The 16,828-nt window shown below is 35.5% G+C and overlaps 2 long non-coding RNA genes across 6 annotated transcripts; one reads left to right on the plus strand and one right to left on the minus strand.

Moving 5' to 3' along the window:
• Positions 1 to 799: 799 nt before the first annotated feature.
• On the plus strand, positions 800 to 13,914 carry LOC113671703 (uncharacterized). 5 transcript variants are annotated; one of them, XR_016185486.1, is made up of 5 exons: positions 800 to 1,013; positions 1,834 to 1,909; positions 7,778 to 7,876; positions 9,629 to 9,719; positions 13,574 to 13,914. It is a non-coding gene; the product is annotated as an uncharacterized LOC113671703 (long non-coding RNA). The 5 variants fall into 5 exon arrangements; XR_016185485.1 differs by lacking the exon at positions 7,778 to 7,876; XR_016185484.1 differs by lacking the exon at positions 13,574 to 13,914 and having other exon boundaries at positions 9,629 to 9,954.
• On the minus strand, positions 11,811 to 13,669 carry LOC149047248 (uncharacterized). The gene is made up of 2 exons (XR_016185487.1): positions 13,507 to 13,669; positions 11,811 to 13,064 (listed from the first exon to the last, which is right to left on the minus strand). It is a non-coding gene; the product is annotated as an uncharacterized LOC149047248 (long non-coding RNA).
• Positions 13,915 to 16,828: the final 2,914 nt, after the last annotated feature.

Consider the following 16,828-nt stretch of genomic DNA (forward strand, 5'->3'; position numbering starts at 1 on the left):
GAAAATCTTTAAAGTTTTTAGAACTTTTCACTATTTATTATTTATCTCATTCTTGTTTAACTCGTGGCGTTAAGGAATTCTTCCTATGAGATTTAGGACCTTTTGAAGAGAACTGTGAGTACAGTAGCAGAGTCCAGAGTACAGCTGTATTTAGCCTTCCTCTTCGCTACTCAAAATCTTTCAAAAAGTAGATAACGATCATTGCAATTCAATATTGGCCACAGTCCTTCTGAATACAATTCTGTCAGTGATTGTTTAGCTCAACTGAAAGTTGAACAACCAGTGAAAAAAAATTTACGACTAAACCAATTTCATGAACTAGGTTGTACTTCTTTAATGACGTAAAAATGCTATCCAAGCAAAATATTCTAAGTTCAAGTTGATGTTTCTGAATTTCAACACTATTTGCAGCTCTCTATTGAACTTTACTTGGTTAAAAAAATCTGCATTTCTTAACCTTTAAACCCCTAAGAGTGACCAGCTTACGATTTCTCTTTACAGTAATGCCCAATCATTCATGAAGATCATGAAAATAAAGGAATCATGATCGCCAATGTTAAAAGCTTTGATTGTTAAGCGAATTCTCCTTGTCAGTGCCATAGGAAATGTATGGAGAAGAGTTTCGAGAATATAGATACTGATATTACGATGTAAAGGGTTAAGTAAGGCATCCTACTTCGTTTTATAACTGAACCTATCAGATCGTAGAACACGGCGTCGATTATTTTGAACCCGCCTTTTGAAGTCCGAAAACTCATTTGAATTGCAAATAATTTTCAAAATTAATATTTATATTTGCGCTCAGTCTTGCACGTGGAAAGAGTTTACGATCTTCAAGAGATTTGAGTGTCTTTTTTAGCTTCTCTGGAGTCAAGAAACACGTTATTTTCATCCTACTACCTTGGATATTGTCTGTTCCGTCCAGGTCGGCGAGTGTTTCTTATGCTGGATCAATTGGTTCAGACACCATGTCGAGAATTCGTACTTTCCACTTTGTCACAAGTTTTCTTCAGGTAAATCATTTATGGAAAGATACATTTGGACAGGAATACAGTGTTCGTCTTTCTTGTTGTGGCTATTACAAAATTAACGAACACAGTCAAATGTAAGAGGAGCGTATTGCATACAGAGCAGTGTAAGACAATTCCTCAGCGGCAGACGCCATGATAGTTCTTCTTGAACGTGACTTAAGTGGCAACGCGTGAAATTCCTTCTAGTATGTTTTTGTACTTACAGCTTTTTACTTATTTATCTTTTCATTCCAGAAATGTTTTTCCATTAGCTTTTATGATTGTACTGTGTTGATCTAAAACGTTCATCGTGTTATTTCTCTATTCTTGCTTTTACCAACACAAAAAAATCCTATTTCGTATCATTATATTTTATTCCTTATCCTATCGAAACAGTAGCATCTTTGTAATACTTATGAATGGGGATACAAAATTGATAGATAATTAATGAAAATTGATGACACATTTTGTTTCCGAATGCTTACATAGTGATTTCAAGGAAATCTTCTAAAACCTTTGTTTAATAAGACTATATAAAGGACATTAAATTCGCTAGCAGAAAATGTGGTGGCTCTAAATGAGATCTTCGATCCTGACGTTGACCTTATTAATTAGATTGGTAAAATTTCCGCACAGCCCCATACTTCATTATGCATTCAGTTCTTGAATAGAGAAAACAATGACTAAAACAATACATTGCCATTGGGAAAACAGATTTGTTTTACAATAGTATGGGGCTGTGCGGAAATTTTACCATTAGATTGAAAAGCATTTACGTATAAACGTATTCACAATATATTTGTCTATATTTTCCTCCATGCAGTATAAGAAGAAAATGAGAACATCTCGAAATCAAGAAAGTCAAGAAAGGAAAGAAATTCACGACAACCCCCAACAAGGTTAGATAACCTTCTTTATTATAAAGAAGCTATCGAAGCCTATACGTCTACGTTGAACAATTTAACCTGGATTTAGCAAATTTTTCCCGAAACCAACTCAATCAATTATGAGGTAAAACTGCAAACTAGTTAAACATGAATCAATTTCTTCAATGATTTCTTGGATCTATTTCTGATTGAAGTGGCTCAGTTTCAATTTTGAGCAGTTCTGTTTCACCAGTGTCAAATAAATACTTTGTTATTATTGTGCATGTTATGACAATCCATCTGACCCATCAAATTACCATAGCAACGGCTTAGCCTGTCAAATTATCTTCAAGTTCTAAGATTAGAGAATACTTGTAATATTGATATCGATCACCCAACTACTCCTATATCTTTTCAAAGAGATTACTTACTCGCAAAATGCAGACATTTTACAAGGTTTAAGTCTCTAGCCTAGCATGTTTCGTATCTGCCCAGGGACCTTGAATTTGCATTAAAATGTTTACCTGGATTTAGCTTGGCTTCACACAAGGATTACCACTTATAAACGTAATACTACCCTAGGCTACGGCTAAAAGATTTTATCACCAACTCATATCGAACTTTTTCATCATGATTCAATTAAAAATCTTGAAGCCTAATCATTATTAATGTCTGAGCCCTTGCGCCGAAAACCAAATTGAAATAGTCCACTTCAAAACTTTGTGTTTGCATCTCGGAGTGCCTCTACAGTTTATCATCAACTGATAAAGAAAATTTTTTTTTAGGTTATATAGCAATGTCGTAAAAATTATCAGTCAAATTCTGACGGTTAACGGCTAAATTTCAGGGCCTTTGACGGTTGACGTGTATTGGTTAAAAACAATATTAGGTGTTCCTGTTTTTTTTAAGACGAAAAATGAGTGTTTCCTCAATATCTTGTGTACTTTCGCAATTCTCTTTCACTGGATTGTTACGTTACTATCTTGCGCACATTTAGGATTGTCTTTGATTGGATTGTTACTCTAGCATCTTGCGCACGTTTGGGATTCTCTTTCATTGGATTGGTACGTTAATATCTCGCGCACATTTAGAATTCTTTTTCATCGGATTGTTACGTTACTATCTTGCGCACTTTTAGGATTCTCTTTCATTGGATTGTTACGTTAGTATCTCGTTCACGTTTGGGATTCTCTTTCATCGGATTGTTTCGCGAGCATTTTACACGTATATAAGATTCTCTTTCATCGGATTGCCACGTCAGTATCCTGAGCACATTTAGGAATCTCTTTAATCGGACTGTTACGTTAGTGTCTTGCGTGCTATTAGGATTCTCTTTCATTGAATTGTTACGTCAGTAGCTTGCGCACGTTTAGGGTTCTCTTTCATCGGATTTTTACGTTAGTATCTCGCGTACTTTAAGGAGTTTCTTTAGTCGGATTCTTGTTAGTTATTCGCACATTTCTGGGATTCTCTTTCACTGGACTGGTACTTTATTATGTCGCATACTTTAAGGATTATCTTTCATCGGATTGTTACGTTAGTGTCTTGTGCATATTTAGAACTCTCTTTCATTGGATTGTTACGTTAATATGTGGCGCACTTGTAGGATTCTCTTTCATTGGATTGTTACGCTAGTATCTCGCGCAGATAGTGAATTCTCTCTCATTGGATTGTTACGTTAGTGTCGTGTGTAGATTAAGGATTCTCTCTCATTGGATTGTTACGTAAGCATCTCACGCACATTTAAAATTCTCTGTCATCGAATTGTTACGTTAGTATCTTGCGCAGATTAAAGATTCTCTCTCATTGGATTGTTACGTAAGTATCTCGCGCACATTCAGAATTCTCTATCATCGAATTGTTACATTAGTATCTTGCTCAGATTAATGAGTCTCTCTCATTGGATTGTTGCGTAAGTATCTCGCAGACATTTAGAATTCTCTGTCATCGAATTGTTACGTTAGTATCTTGCGCAGATTAAAGATTCTCTGTCATTAGATTGTTACGTTAGTATCTTGCACGGATTAAGGATTCTCTTTCATTGGATTGTAACGTTAGTATCTCGCGCACGTTTTGGATTCTCTTTCATTGGATTGTTACATTAGTGTCTTGCGCAGATTAAGGATTCTCTCTCATTGGATTGTTACGTTAGTATCTTGCACACGTTTCGGATTCTTTTTCATTTGATTGTTGCGTTAGCATCTTGCACAGATTAAGGATTCTCTCTCATTGGATTGTTACGTTAATATCTTGCGCAGATTAAAGATTCTCTCTCATCGGATTGTTACGTTATCTTCCACAGATTAAGGATTCTCTCACATTGAATTATTAAGCTAGTATCTTGCACAGATTAAAGATTCTCTTTAATTGGATTGTAACGTTAGTATCTCGCGCACGATTAGGATTTTATTTCATCGAATTGCTGCATTAGTATCTTTCCCAACTTAAGGACTCTCTCTCATTGTATTGTTACGTTAGTATCTTGCGCAGATTAAAGGTTCTCTTTCATTGGATTTTAACGATAGTATCTCGCGCACGTTTAGGATTCTCTTTCATCGAATTGCCACGTTAGTATCTTGCGCAAATTTAGGATTGTCTCTCATTGAATTATTACGCTAGTATCTTGCGCAGATTAAAGATTCGCTTTCATTGGATTGTTACGTTAGTATCTCGCGCACGTTTAGAATTCTCTTTCGTCGAATGGCTACGTTAGTATCTTGCACAAATTAAGGATTCTCTCTCATTGGATTGTTACATTAGTACCTTGAGCAGATTAAGGATTCTCTCTCACTGGATCGCTACGTTAGTAGTTTGCACACATTTCGGATTCTCTTTTATCGAATTGTTACGCTAGTATCTTGCGCAGATTAAGATTTCTCTCACATTGAATTATTACGTTAGTATCTTGCGCAGATTAAAGATTCCCTTTCATTGGATTGTTACGTTAGTATCTCACGCACGTTTAGGATTCTCTTTCATTGGATTGTTACGTTAGTATCTTGCACAGATTAAGGATTCTCTCTCATTAGATTGTTTTGTTAGTATCTCGTGCACGTTTAGGATTCTCTTTCATTGGATTGTTATATTAGTATCTTGCGCAGATTAGGGATTCTCTCTCATTGGATTATTACGTTAGTATCTTGCGCAGATTAAAGATTATTTTTCATTGGATTGTTACGCTAGTATCTCGCGCACGTTTAGGATTCTCTTTCATTGGATTGTTATATTAGTATCTTGCGCAGATTAGGGATTCTCTCTCATTGGATTATTACGTTAGTATCTTGCGCAGATTAAAGATTATTTTTCATTGGATTGTTACGTTAGTATCTCGCGCAGATTAAGGATTCTCTCTCATTGCATTGTTACGTTAGTATCTCGCGCACGTTTAGGATTTTCTTTCATCGAATTGTTACGTTAGTATCTCGCGCAGATTAAGGATTCTCTCTCATTGCATTGTTACGTTAGTATCTCGCGCACGTTTAGGATTCTCTTTCATCGAATCGTTACGTTAGTTTCTTGCGCAGATTAAAGATTCTTTCTCATTGGATTACATTAGTAACTTACACAGATTAAGGATTCTATTTCATTGGATCGTTACGTTAGTATCATGCGCAGATTAGGGATTCTCTGTCATTGGATCATTACGTTAATATCTTTCGCAGATTAAGGATTCTCTCTCATTAGATTGTTACGTTAGTATCTTGCGCAGATTAAGGATTCTCTCTCATCAGATTGTTACGTTAGTATCTCGCGCACGTTTAGGATTCTCTTTCATCGAAATGTTACGTTAGTATCTTGAGCAGATTAAAGATTCTCTTCAACTGGATTGTAACGTTATTATCTCGCGCACGTTTAGGATTCTCTTTCATTGGATTGTTACGTTAGTATCTTGCACAGATTAAGGATTCTCTCTCATTGGATTGTTTCATTAGTATCTCGCGCACGTTTAGGATTCTCTTTTATTGGATTGTTACATTAGTATCTTGTGCAGATTAGGAATTCTCTCTCGTTGGATTGTTACGTTAGTATCTTGCGCAGATTAAAGATTCTCTCTCATTGGATTGTTACGTAAGTATCTCGCGCACATTCAGAATTCTCTATCATCGAATTGTTACATTAGTATCTTGCTCAGATTAATGAGTCTCTCTCATTGGATTGTTGCGTAAGTATCTCGCAGACATTTAGAATTCTCTGTCATCGAATTGTTACGTTAGTATCTTGCGCAGATTAAAGATTCTCTGTCATTAGATTGTTACGTTAGTATCTTGCACGGATTAAGGATTCTCTTTCATTGGATTGTAACGTTAGTATCTCGCGCACGTTTTGGATTCTCTTTCATTGGATTGTTACATTAGTGTCTTGCGCAGATTAAGGATTCTCTCTCATTGGATTGTTACGTTAGTATCTTGCACACGTTTCGGATTCTCTTTTATTTGATTGTTACGTTAGCATCTTGCACAGATTAAAGATTCGTTCTTATTGGATTGTTACATTAGTATCTTGCGCAGATTAAGGATTCTGTTTCATTGGATTGTTACGTTAGTATCTTGCGCAGATTAGGGATTCTCTCTCATTGGATCATTAAGTTAATATCTTGTGCAGATTAAGGATTCTCTCTCATTAGATTGTTACGTTAGTATCTTGCGCAGATTAAGGATTCTCTCTCATTAGATTGTTACCATAGTGTCTCTCGCACGTTTAGGATTCTCTTTCATCGAATTGTTACGTTAGTATCTTGAGCAGATTATGGATTCTCTCTCATTAGATTGTTACGTTAGTATCTCGCGCACGTTTAAGATTCTCTTTCATTGGATTGTTACGTTAGTATCTTGCGCAGATTAAGGATTCTCTCTCATTAGATTGTTACGTTAGTATCTCGCGCACGTTTAAGATTCTCTTTCGTTGGATTGTTACGTTAGTATCTTGCTCAGATTAAGGATTCTCTCTCATTAGATTGTTACGTTAGTATCTCGCGCATGTTTAGGATTCTCTTTCATTGGATTGTTACATTATATATATATAATTAGTATCTTGCACAGATTAAGGATTCTCTCTCATTGGATTGTTACGTTAGTATCTTGCACAGATTAAGGATTCTCTCTCATTGGATTGCTAGTTAGTATCTCACACACGTTTAGGATTCTCTTTCATTGGATTGTTACGTTAGTAACTTGCGCATTTTTTGGATTCTCTTTTACTGGATTGTTACGTTAGTATCTTACGCAATTTTTCGGATTCTCTTTCATTGGATTGTTACGTTAGTATCTTGCGCACTGTTGGGATTGTTTTATTGGATTTTTACGCTAGTATCTTGTACACGTTCAGGATTCTCTTTCATCAGACTGTTACGTTAGTATCTTATACACTGTTAGGAATCTCCTTAATTGGATCGTAACGTCAGTATCTCGCGGACTTTAGGATTTTCTTTCATCGGATTGTTACGTTGGTATCTTGCGCACTTTCAGGATTCTTTTTCATCGGATTGTTTTGTTAGTATCTCGCGCACTTTTAGGAGTCTCTTTCATTGCATTGTTTCGTTAGCATCTAAAGCTTGTTAGGATTCTTCTTTTATCGGATTGTTACGATAGCATCTTACTCACTTTTAGGTTTCTCATTTATTGGATTGTTACGTTGGTAGCTTGCGCATTTTTAGGATTGTCTTTTATTGGATTGTTACTTAGTATCTCGCGCATTTTTAGGATTTTCTCTCGTTCGGTTGTTACTTTAGCTTTTCGCACACTTTAAGACTTCTCTATCATTGGATTGTTACGTTAGTATCTCGCACACATTTAGGATTCTCTTTTATTGGCTTGTTATGTTAGTATCTCATGCATCTTTAAATTCTCTTTCATGGAATAGTTACATCAGTAACTCTCTCCCTTTAATCAATTTCTTCCATAGGATTAGTATTTTATTTTCTGGTGCACGTCTAGGATCCTCTTTAATTGGATTGTTACGTTAGTATCTCGCACATCTTTAGGATACTCCTGCTTTGGAAAGGTACGTCAGTATTTCGCCAATTCCCTTTCATAGGATTGATACGCTAGTGTCTTGTGCACCTTTTGGATTCTCGTTCATTTGAAGGTAACGTTTGTCTTTTATCTTACTTTTAGCAATATTAACGTAGATTAAAGGAAATAAAAAACGCCAGTATCTCGAGGGCATCATTCAGTAATATGCTGGCAAAAACTCCCGATGAGAAGTTTTGTGATAAAAACTAAGGACAGCTTTCAGGGCACTCAACATGATCTAGGCGTGATCTCAGTTGTGACATACTCTTTGCTAGTGACGTGGACAAAGACAAGTTATCTATGAAGTGAGCTATTTTAAAGGATTAAGTTAAATATTTAAAATATTTTCAAACTGCTGGTTTTATAAGCTAACTGTGAAAATCAGTGGAAAAGACGGTAAATTTAGCATTTTTGGAAATGTGGAGACTAGGTTACCATTATAAACATTCTCCCAGATCTAAAACTGTCGTTAGAAAGCAGTTAAAATAAAGAGATTCTTTAAACCGTTTGGTGGTTAGTATCGGTTTGCATTTTTGACGCCTGACACAAAAATTTAAGGCCACCGGACGGCTGACGGTTAAACCAAATTAAGAACCTCACTGAAGCTGAAAACAAATTGAAATAGCATGCTCCAAAATTTGATATATATCGATTTGTTCGCGGGTTTCGTTCACCACAAATCTCAAACTTGCTTTTAATTTTTTACAAGGGAACATCGGGAACTTAGTCAGCTATTTTGGTTAAGAAAAAGGAACGTACCATTTCTCGTAAAAGTAAAAGATTCCCTTGTAGTGTACACATGTTAATTGTAAACTCTTTGCGTGTTTTTTTTATTTTTTTATTCCTGTGTTAGATCTGGGTAAATTTTGCCGGCTTAAAGTTATTTTATTTTGAAAAAGCATCATGAGAAAAAAAAAACTGATAGGAAAGTTTAAACGTTGCGAAACATTTTTGGATTACACTTGTTCACCAAAGCACAGAAACTATAAAGAATTTACTGCAAACTTAATCCAAATTTACAGTTTTCCATCTTGATAAAAGTAACTCTCAGCCATTATAATTGCTAATTGTTCGTATGTTCACCGGCTCTAACGAATTCTCGATCTCGCGCACCAGGATTTACATTAACATGCTCCTGTCAACAGGATTGGGTGCGAACAGGAGCTTGTAAGAATATTCTGATTACATTCTGTTACTTTGATGGCTTTTTCGTTGAAAATTTGAACAAGAGGATAGTATTTCATTAAAATAGACACTCTGCAAATGATCAGAGATTATATTATGCAAGGAAAAGTTAATTTATGCAGTTATTACACGTGAATTCTTTTGCGATCTCAGAGGAATTACTAGCGAGTTTTTAGATTACTTTCTTGTTGTTGCCTGAAATTATAAACTTTCAGCCTAAAATTAAATAGCTTGATTCCTGAAATCAAACGGCGAAAAGCTAAAAAAATAAAACCTAACTCGAAGCTATTTCGACGCAAACAGCTACAACAAAATTTTTCGTGTTTATTAAAATGTTCATCAATGACCATATCAAATTTATCGTTAAATCCAGGTTATGTTTAGGCTAATTTGTGGTTATACAAGAATTATAGATTTAAATAATTACTTTTAATTTTACTTCTTTAGCGTTACAAAATACGTTTTTCTGCGACAAACCAACCCTGGACTACTATCGCTTGAGAGTGAAAATCTATTGCGTTTTTTAATCTATGGTTTATTTTGATTTTTTTTTCAGACTGAAAGATTAGAAATCCCAGATGCTTCAAGCACGAATTAAACAAGAAATAAAGACTATGGTCCAAGTGAAAGACAAGATTTATTCAGAGGTACAAAACAGATGCAGCGCATTTCCTTCGACAACATTTCGTGTCAGAGCTTAAATTCAAGCACCAAAATCAAGGACTGGATAGTTGAAAACCACATGTTGTCGGTTGAATCAATGTAAAGGGCTGTGTAAAATGATAAATTTTCCCGCCGAAAAACTTAGAACAATACTGGTGCTTTAGGTACACATTCGTCAATGTTTTCTTTATTTACTCTGTAAGTAACAACTGTTAAGGTGTGGCGAATTTTCCCGCCAAAAGACTTAAGAAATTAGCTGTATACATTGCCAATAAACTTAATTTTGTTTACTTGTTGTATTGTTTTATCATCTACTAAATAAATTGACCAGTTTTTATGTCAACTTTTATTGTCTCTTAATAATCATTCAACAAGCCACAACAGTTTTGGAATCAATACAGTATGTTTTTGTTTGTTTTTAATATCTCTTGATCATAAGTTAATTTTCAACTAAAAGTGTCACAAAATTTTTCCGTATATATACAAAGACTTTTGGCGAGAAAATTTGGACCAATTTGCACAGAGTTTCCCCTGGCAACTTGTCCGGAAAAAATTTAAATAGGGCTTCCTTCAAAAATCACCGCTAAAAATTATCAGTTATTACATCTCATGCAAAAAAATTGGATCAATAAACACCAATTCTCCTTCGCTCTTAACAAATATCGAAACAGTCAAGAACAATTTTTACTCCTCAATTTCTTAGCTTGTTTCTTTTGGTAAGCCTTTAATTCTTTGCACGAAATAATATGTGGAAGTTTCTTACGAAAAAGCATCATGGCAAGCCGAGCGTCTGTCTGATAAAAAGTATTAATTATGATAAAATTCTAATTCAAAGTGTGTTTTTGAATGCAATCATTTTTTGTAAGCTCATGGCTTGCCACGATATCGATGTTTTTACGGAGTAAAAGATCTTTAAAGCCGCCAGTTTTCGAATGTAACACAGAAAGCAGGCAAGATAAGCACCAAAAATGTCTATGAAAGATTTTGCGAGCAGACTGAGTTTATTTTAAGTCACAAAGGGGTAATGACAGAGACAAATATGCTCCGATTTATTTACAATGAAATCTTGCTGCGAATTGTTCCTAGAGGTCAAGTCAGCAACGCGTTCAATTTGTTTTATTGTAGTTATAAACTAAAATTGAGGATCGGAATTTCATAGTTTTGCTAACATTTTTTTTTATATTTTCCTGTGTTACACCGATTGACTGCACAAAAGATCTTCCTTCCACTTACAATTAAGAGTAAATAAACTAACCTCGATATATTTTAAAACTGAATGCCTGGTCAAAGGGTGACAACAAGTTACCTTTTTCGAATACGACTTAATTTACAAGTTCTATGGACTACTTAGAAATTTCGTAAAAGATAAAAAATTTTATATAAATGACAAAAACTATAACCATCGCAATAAGGAATTAAAAAAAATTATAACTTTTCGAAGCGAAAACACAATAATTTAATTTATTTTCTATAAACTTTAAATTGAATATAGCTAATTTGCATTTTTGCTTTGCGCGTAGGTTTCGTGAAGTCAACGTGCTTGGGGTATAAATGTGAATTTTAAATAAGCAAATATTTCTTAAATTTCCATGAATCTCGTCATCAATATCTGAAAGTATTCAACAAGAAAACACGACAACCATTTTGATTTGGTTAACTATCAAATTCTTCAAATTCTCAAATTTTGTTTGATTTGCGTTTCTGATTTCAAAGCAAATCTTCGCCAATAGATCTGTTTATTGTTTACTGGTCAAAAGATTGGCTTGTATATGTTCACGTTGATTTTCGTATAAATTATATGTCAATGATTTGTGAAACAATTTACTATCTTGATTTCTATCCAATCTTCCCGAAATACGAAATTCTATCTCATCGTCGTAAAAAGGAGTCAATTAAAACTAGTTTATGAGAAAGTAAAGAAACAGCTGTTGACCAGGCATAAGAGTTTTAAAGCATGCATTACTTCCAAAGGCAAACCGAACCCAGTTAATAGCACAAAGTAAAGGATATGATATAAGATGGCACTGCAATAGACTCGTGCTTCGTGTATGAAAAAAAATTCTTTTTTGAATTAAAATGTCCTAAATTTCCATTTTGACAGGGTCGGGATGGTTATCAAATTTGACAACCACATGACGTCACAACATGGCGACCATTTCGGAAATCGTAGATTTTCGTACTCAATTCGAAATGTTCGCCGTTTATTTGCTATTGTTCGCCGAATGTACCAATAATTCTACTGGAAATTAGTGAATTGATACTGTTACTGTTTGTTAAACAAAATTCATTCCGAGAATAAATTTTCGATTCAATCGACGTGTCTTTGACCAACTTTTTCTCGTTGTATCATTCAGCTGTCAATCGTGAAGTACGAAATGGCGTTTTGTCAAAACTACTGACTAGCGTTAGTAGAATTAATCAGAGTCGAGTGAACAATTTTTCATAAAACGAACATCACAACTTTGGTTTGTTAAACTGAATAGTTAGTTTTGCAGTTAAGTGGCTGCCAGACTCAAATGGCCATCATCCGTTGATTGGTCGGTTTTGACCAGTTGTTCAGGTTAGTTTGTCCTGTTTGGTCTGTTGGTGACTGTGTCGGTCTTCTTTTTTTAAGTCTTTTTTTTAAGTCGTTTGTGTGGTGTCGATGATTATATTAATTTGTTGTGAGGACTCTTCTGTAAGTTTGTAAACTAACTTTTCAAAGTCAATCTTTGAAGACATTACAAAATACGAAAAATTAGTCAAAGTCGTCAAAAGTCTTCACTTTGAGATTTCATTTGGTTTTTGTTCGGCTGAAGTAATCTGTTACAGTGCCATCTTAATATCACCTTTGTGTAACATTAACTAAGATATAACTGTGATACTAATTGCTACACAAACCGAAAAAATGAGCGATCAGAGCTTCGAAATCTATAATTTAAGAGTCAACATTCCGTAGTCAAGATTTCAGTTTCCAATTGCTTCGATCTTTATTTCGATGCACGATGCAACGACATTATCTGAGTTAAATTACACTAAATTATAGATAGTTGTTCAAATTAATAAAATGATCGCTCAGAGTCTACATAACAATCTGTAACGTAAGAAACTATTTCAAAAATGGTGGCTAATTGAGGACTATCAGTTACCATGTAATCACTTTTTTCCGTTTCATTACAACTAGCGAGAGAACGAAGACTTCGTATAACAATTAGACATCTGAGGGGTCACCATTTTTGCTGGTATTTCTAAATAATTTTTAAGTTCTTATCTTCGCAGTATCCACTAAGACGTCAGTGATTGGAATATCTTCTCTTGACCAGAAAATTTCTTCTATAACAGTGTTCCTCCTGAAAGTAGAAAATATGAATTTGATTAGGGAATGTTTACTTTCCGTGAGTCGGAAGAAAACTGAAAAATGAAAACTCTGTATAAATCTTTCGTTCTTTGTCAAAACTATAGAAAAAGGGAGAGCATGAGAAATTTTGTAAATTTTAATTACAATGAAGCAAAGACCACTGAAGACCTCCTCGTGGCTGCATTCTAATAGAAAATGAAGTCCCCAATTGATTTAGCAAGCAAAACATTTTAATTTTAGCACTTCGCTGAAAATATTTTACAACCAAAAGTCCTGCTTTTCTCAAAGCCGATACCCTAATTCAGTCTAACTTCGAGTTGAATAGCCGTTTAGGCCGAGCAACGGATTTATGCTACGTCGTTGAACTGAGATAATACGACTCGTTTAGAACTCTGAAGGAGTTTATGGCGATATTTCCCAAAGACAATGCTTACCTGCTATTTAATGACATAAGAGTGGTTTCGTTGCTTTTTTACAGGTCCAGTGTCTTCTTCCTTTCAGGGTGGAACGTTATGTTTAGCACAACGAACAGCACATCTTTACTCCACGACGGACAGCGTGGTTTGCTGAAAATTATACTACTTCTCATGAATATGGATAAACAACTGCAGCCAATAATCGGCTGCTACGTCACAGATTTGGCGCGGAGTTCTGTGCACGCTCATACAGCTAATTAAAAAACAAACTAAATTGAAGAGCATTGTTAGTGACGGATTGGCATGTGACAAGATGAACAAATTCACAGCTACTAAATTTTAGGAATTACTATGTGATCAGGAAATTACTCTTAATTTGAAAGACTGATATAATTGAAAGCAGTAGATTTCTGTTATGAATAAATATATGTTATTTGCCGGCTGGGAGGTCCGTATGGTGAAAAACTGTGACCGAGGTCACAGTTTTTCACCATACGGACCGACCCTTAGCCGGTAAATAACATATTTATTGTTTTTAAACTTGACGAAATTCTTTCCGAAAGAACCCGAATGATTTATGGCCGTAAATACGGCAAGATCTTCCATAAACTGAACAATTTTTGAGTGAGTAAATGGTAGTTAAAATAGAGGTGATGCAAATTTAAGAGAGATGCCTCAGTGAAACATTTTCATTTCCGTAACGATAAAGGTGATTTAAAAGGCTTCCAAACAAACTTTGAAACATTATTTTTACAAGTATCTGTCACAATCTGACACCTGTCAATTAGAGAGCGCGCAAGAAAAAAAAAATCGTAGGAACATTTGAAAACCAACAGAACTAGTTTTGCAAGGACTGTCACGACAATGTTTTCTTCAAAATCAGTTAATGATCTGACGGAAAGCATTATTCACTCTCATCGACCATTCATTCATGTACGAAGATTTACCTCTGTTCATTAAGTAAACGGCGAGGAAAGTAATTGTGAGTAAATTCATTTTTTCTATTTTGAAGTTGTGAGAGTTTGCTCGTTTGTTTGCTGTAATGGCGTGTTTAACTCTGATCTTTCCTTCACAAAAACTAATTCGAACGGCACACTCCAACGAGACACAAGGGAATGTAATGCGGCCTTTTCTCAAAAACTCCTTCAATTTCTGTTGTGCAATTTAAGGTACAAATGTTCAAATTGAACGGAATTGGAAAGACTCACCAGGAGCGTATATTTGTTGTAGAACTTAAATTAAAACTTCGCTCGCTCTTTCACTATGAACAAATTGCTCGAGAAAATTCAGATATTAAATGAATGAAAGTTCCATCGTTCAGTTTAACTGTAACCAAATACCTCACGTTTCAACTTTCTGGGTACTTTTTGTGAACGATTAAAATTAATTGCAGACGGTTTTTAGGCCGCTTGTCAACCAACGTAATGACACTATTGCTTACACAAATTCATTCTGAAACCAATATTTTTCTGTCAACCAAAGTGATTTGATAGAGAGAAAAGAGAGGATTCATAAGTTATTTATCGGCTTGAGGTAGTGACCGACGTGTTTGCTTTAAAATACTGCCCAGCCGGAAAACGAGGTATATTTATGAAAAATGACAACGAAAGTTGGGATGTACTCGGCGACTCACGAAAGCGTTACCGTGGCCCGTGGGCAGAGATAGGAAAATACTGACCGGGTTAAGAACCAATCAGATTGCAAGATTCGTTACCGTGCCCTCTAAAAAAACAATAAAGAAATATATTTAAGGCCTCATTTTGAAATTGCGTAAATAAATGAATAATTGTTTGAATAAATAATTCCTTTAACGAAGGGAGCTTAACAAAAAGAACGCAAAGATGATAATTACTCACTGTATTATTCACAAGGGAAAGAAAAAAACGCAGAAGAAATGAAACCATTGTTATTTTCCCATGAAGGAAAACAAGATGAAAAGTGCTCAAAAAAAATTGAATAGGCTGTCATTCTATCACCCTAGGAGAACAACATGGGAACTTAGTTACTTAATTTTATCGTCTAAGTGACCAGCCGCACAGCGCATCGAGCTGCAGTAGTTCTAATAGTTAATAATTATAATAATAGGTACAGAAAAATAATGATAAAATATATTTGAAAGGTTGCGGGGGAGCGTGGGACAAATAAAAGCATCTTAGCTCCCATGGGGAATTCAACGTCAAACCTGCAGATTTCGCGCTCTGATGTTCTACCACTGAGCCACAGAGAAAATAGAATAAGCTACACCATTACAAGGTCCACGAGTGACATGTGTCCTGCATACAGCCTAAGTAAACGAATATCGAAAGTGTCATAAGTGTGACCAGAATAAGACAGAGGCAGGAAGTGTGAATATTTCCTCTATCACTTTGCCGAGTTCACTATTTACCATCTTTCCTATTTGAAAGGTTGTTCAAAGTTCTTAGTCAACCCTAGAAAGAGCAATTTACCGCCCAAACCAAGGACCAGTTTAAGATAAATCCACTCACTTAGTTGCCTTTTCTAAGACAGCGCATTAACATGTGGAACAGGCGCCAATATTTTGTGTTTTTAAGGCGACAGAGGAAAGTACGTGGCGAGCGTTAATAAGAAAACGCGAGGTGTGAGACTTCAGCAAGCGGAGAAAAACAAACAAACAAAAAAGTCCACTTGCAGGTGTCCGCCCCATGCGCTTTCATTCATTAATTGGCGCCTGGATAGTGCCATTGCGAGCTCATAAAGACACGTTCAGTTAATTGAGACTTATTACCTGGCAAATGAAAGAACCCTCGTCTGTGCTCTGTTCTGTTGTAAAGCACGCAGAAAGCGGCTGGAGCACGAAAGAAATGTAGGGAGAAACACGTAACGTATTGGAATATTTTCCTTACTTCTTGCCTGTGTAATTTTGTCTTCTTAGGGAACCTGATTCTCGTTTTCCATTTTGTTTTATTTTCATAGTCATTTTTGTAGTCATACAGGTTGAAATCCAAGTAAGACATACCTTCGTTGGTCAGTGTGTTCTTGGTGCAATTTTTTAATACTTAGAACAAAGAAATAAGCACTGATGAATAGTCGGGCCAGGTAATATTTTATATCGCTGATGTTCATTTCGAGCCCCCTCAAATTCTCCTTGGATACTATAGCCAACAAACAGACCAGAAGATTGCAACTGAAAAGGCTACAGTTTGGAGGCTGTGATCATGTTTGTGGTATTAGTGTACAGTTATACAATGTTTGATGAACTGGTGCGCTTGCCGGACGAAGTCAGGAAAAAAAAATCGACCGAGATAGGGAGACACCTTCGGGGGCTAGGTAACGAAAGAAAAAGCAAGAACGCATCCTGAAAGCTGGGGTTCTTCTCGGT

This window comes from Pocillopora damicornis, chromosome 4, assembly GCF_964200805.1.
Source record: "Pocillopora damicornis chromosome 4, jaPocDami1.2, whole genome shotgun sequence".
NCBI classification, from domain to species: Eukaryota; Metazoa; Cnidaria; class Anthozoa; order Scleractinia; family Pocilloporidae; genus Pocillopora; species Pocillopora damicornis.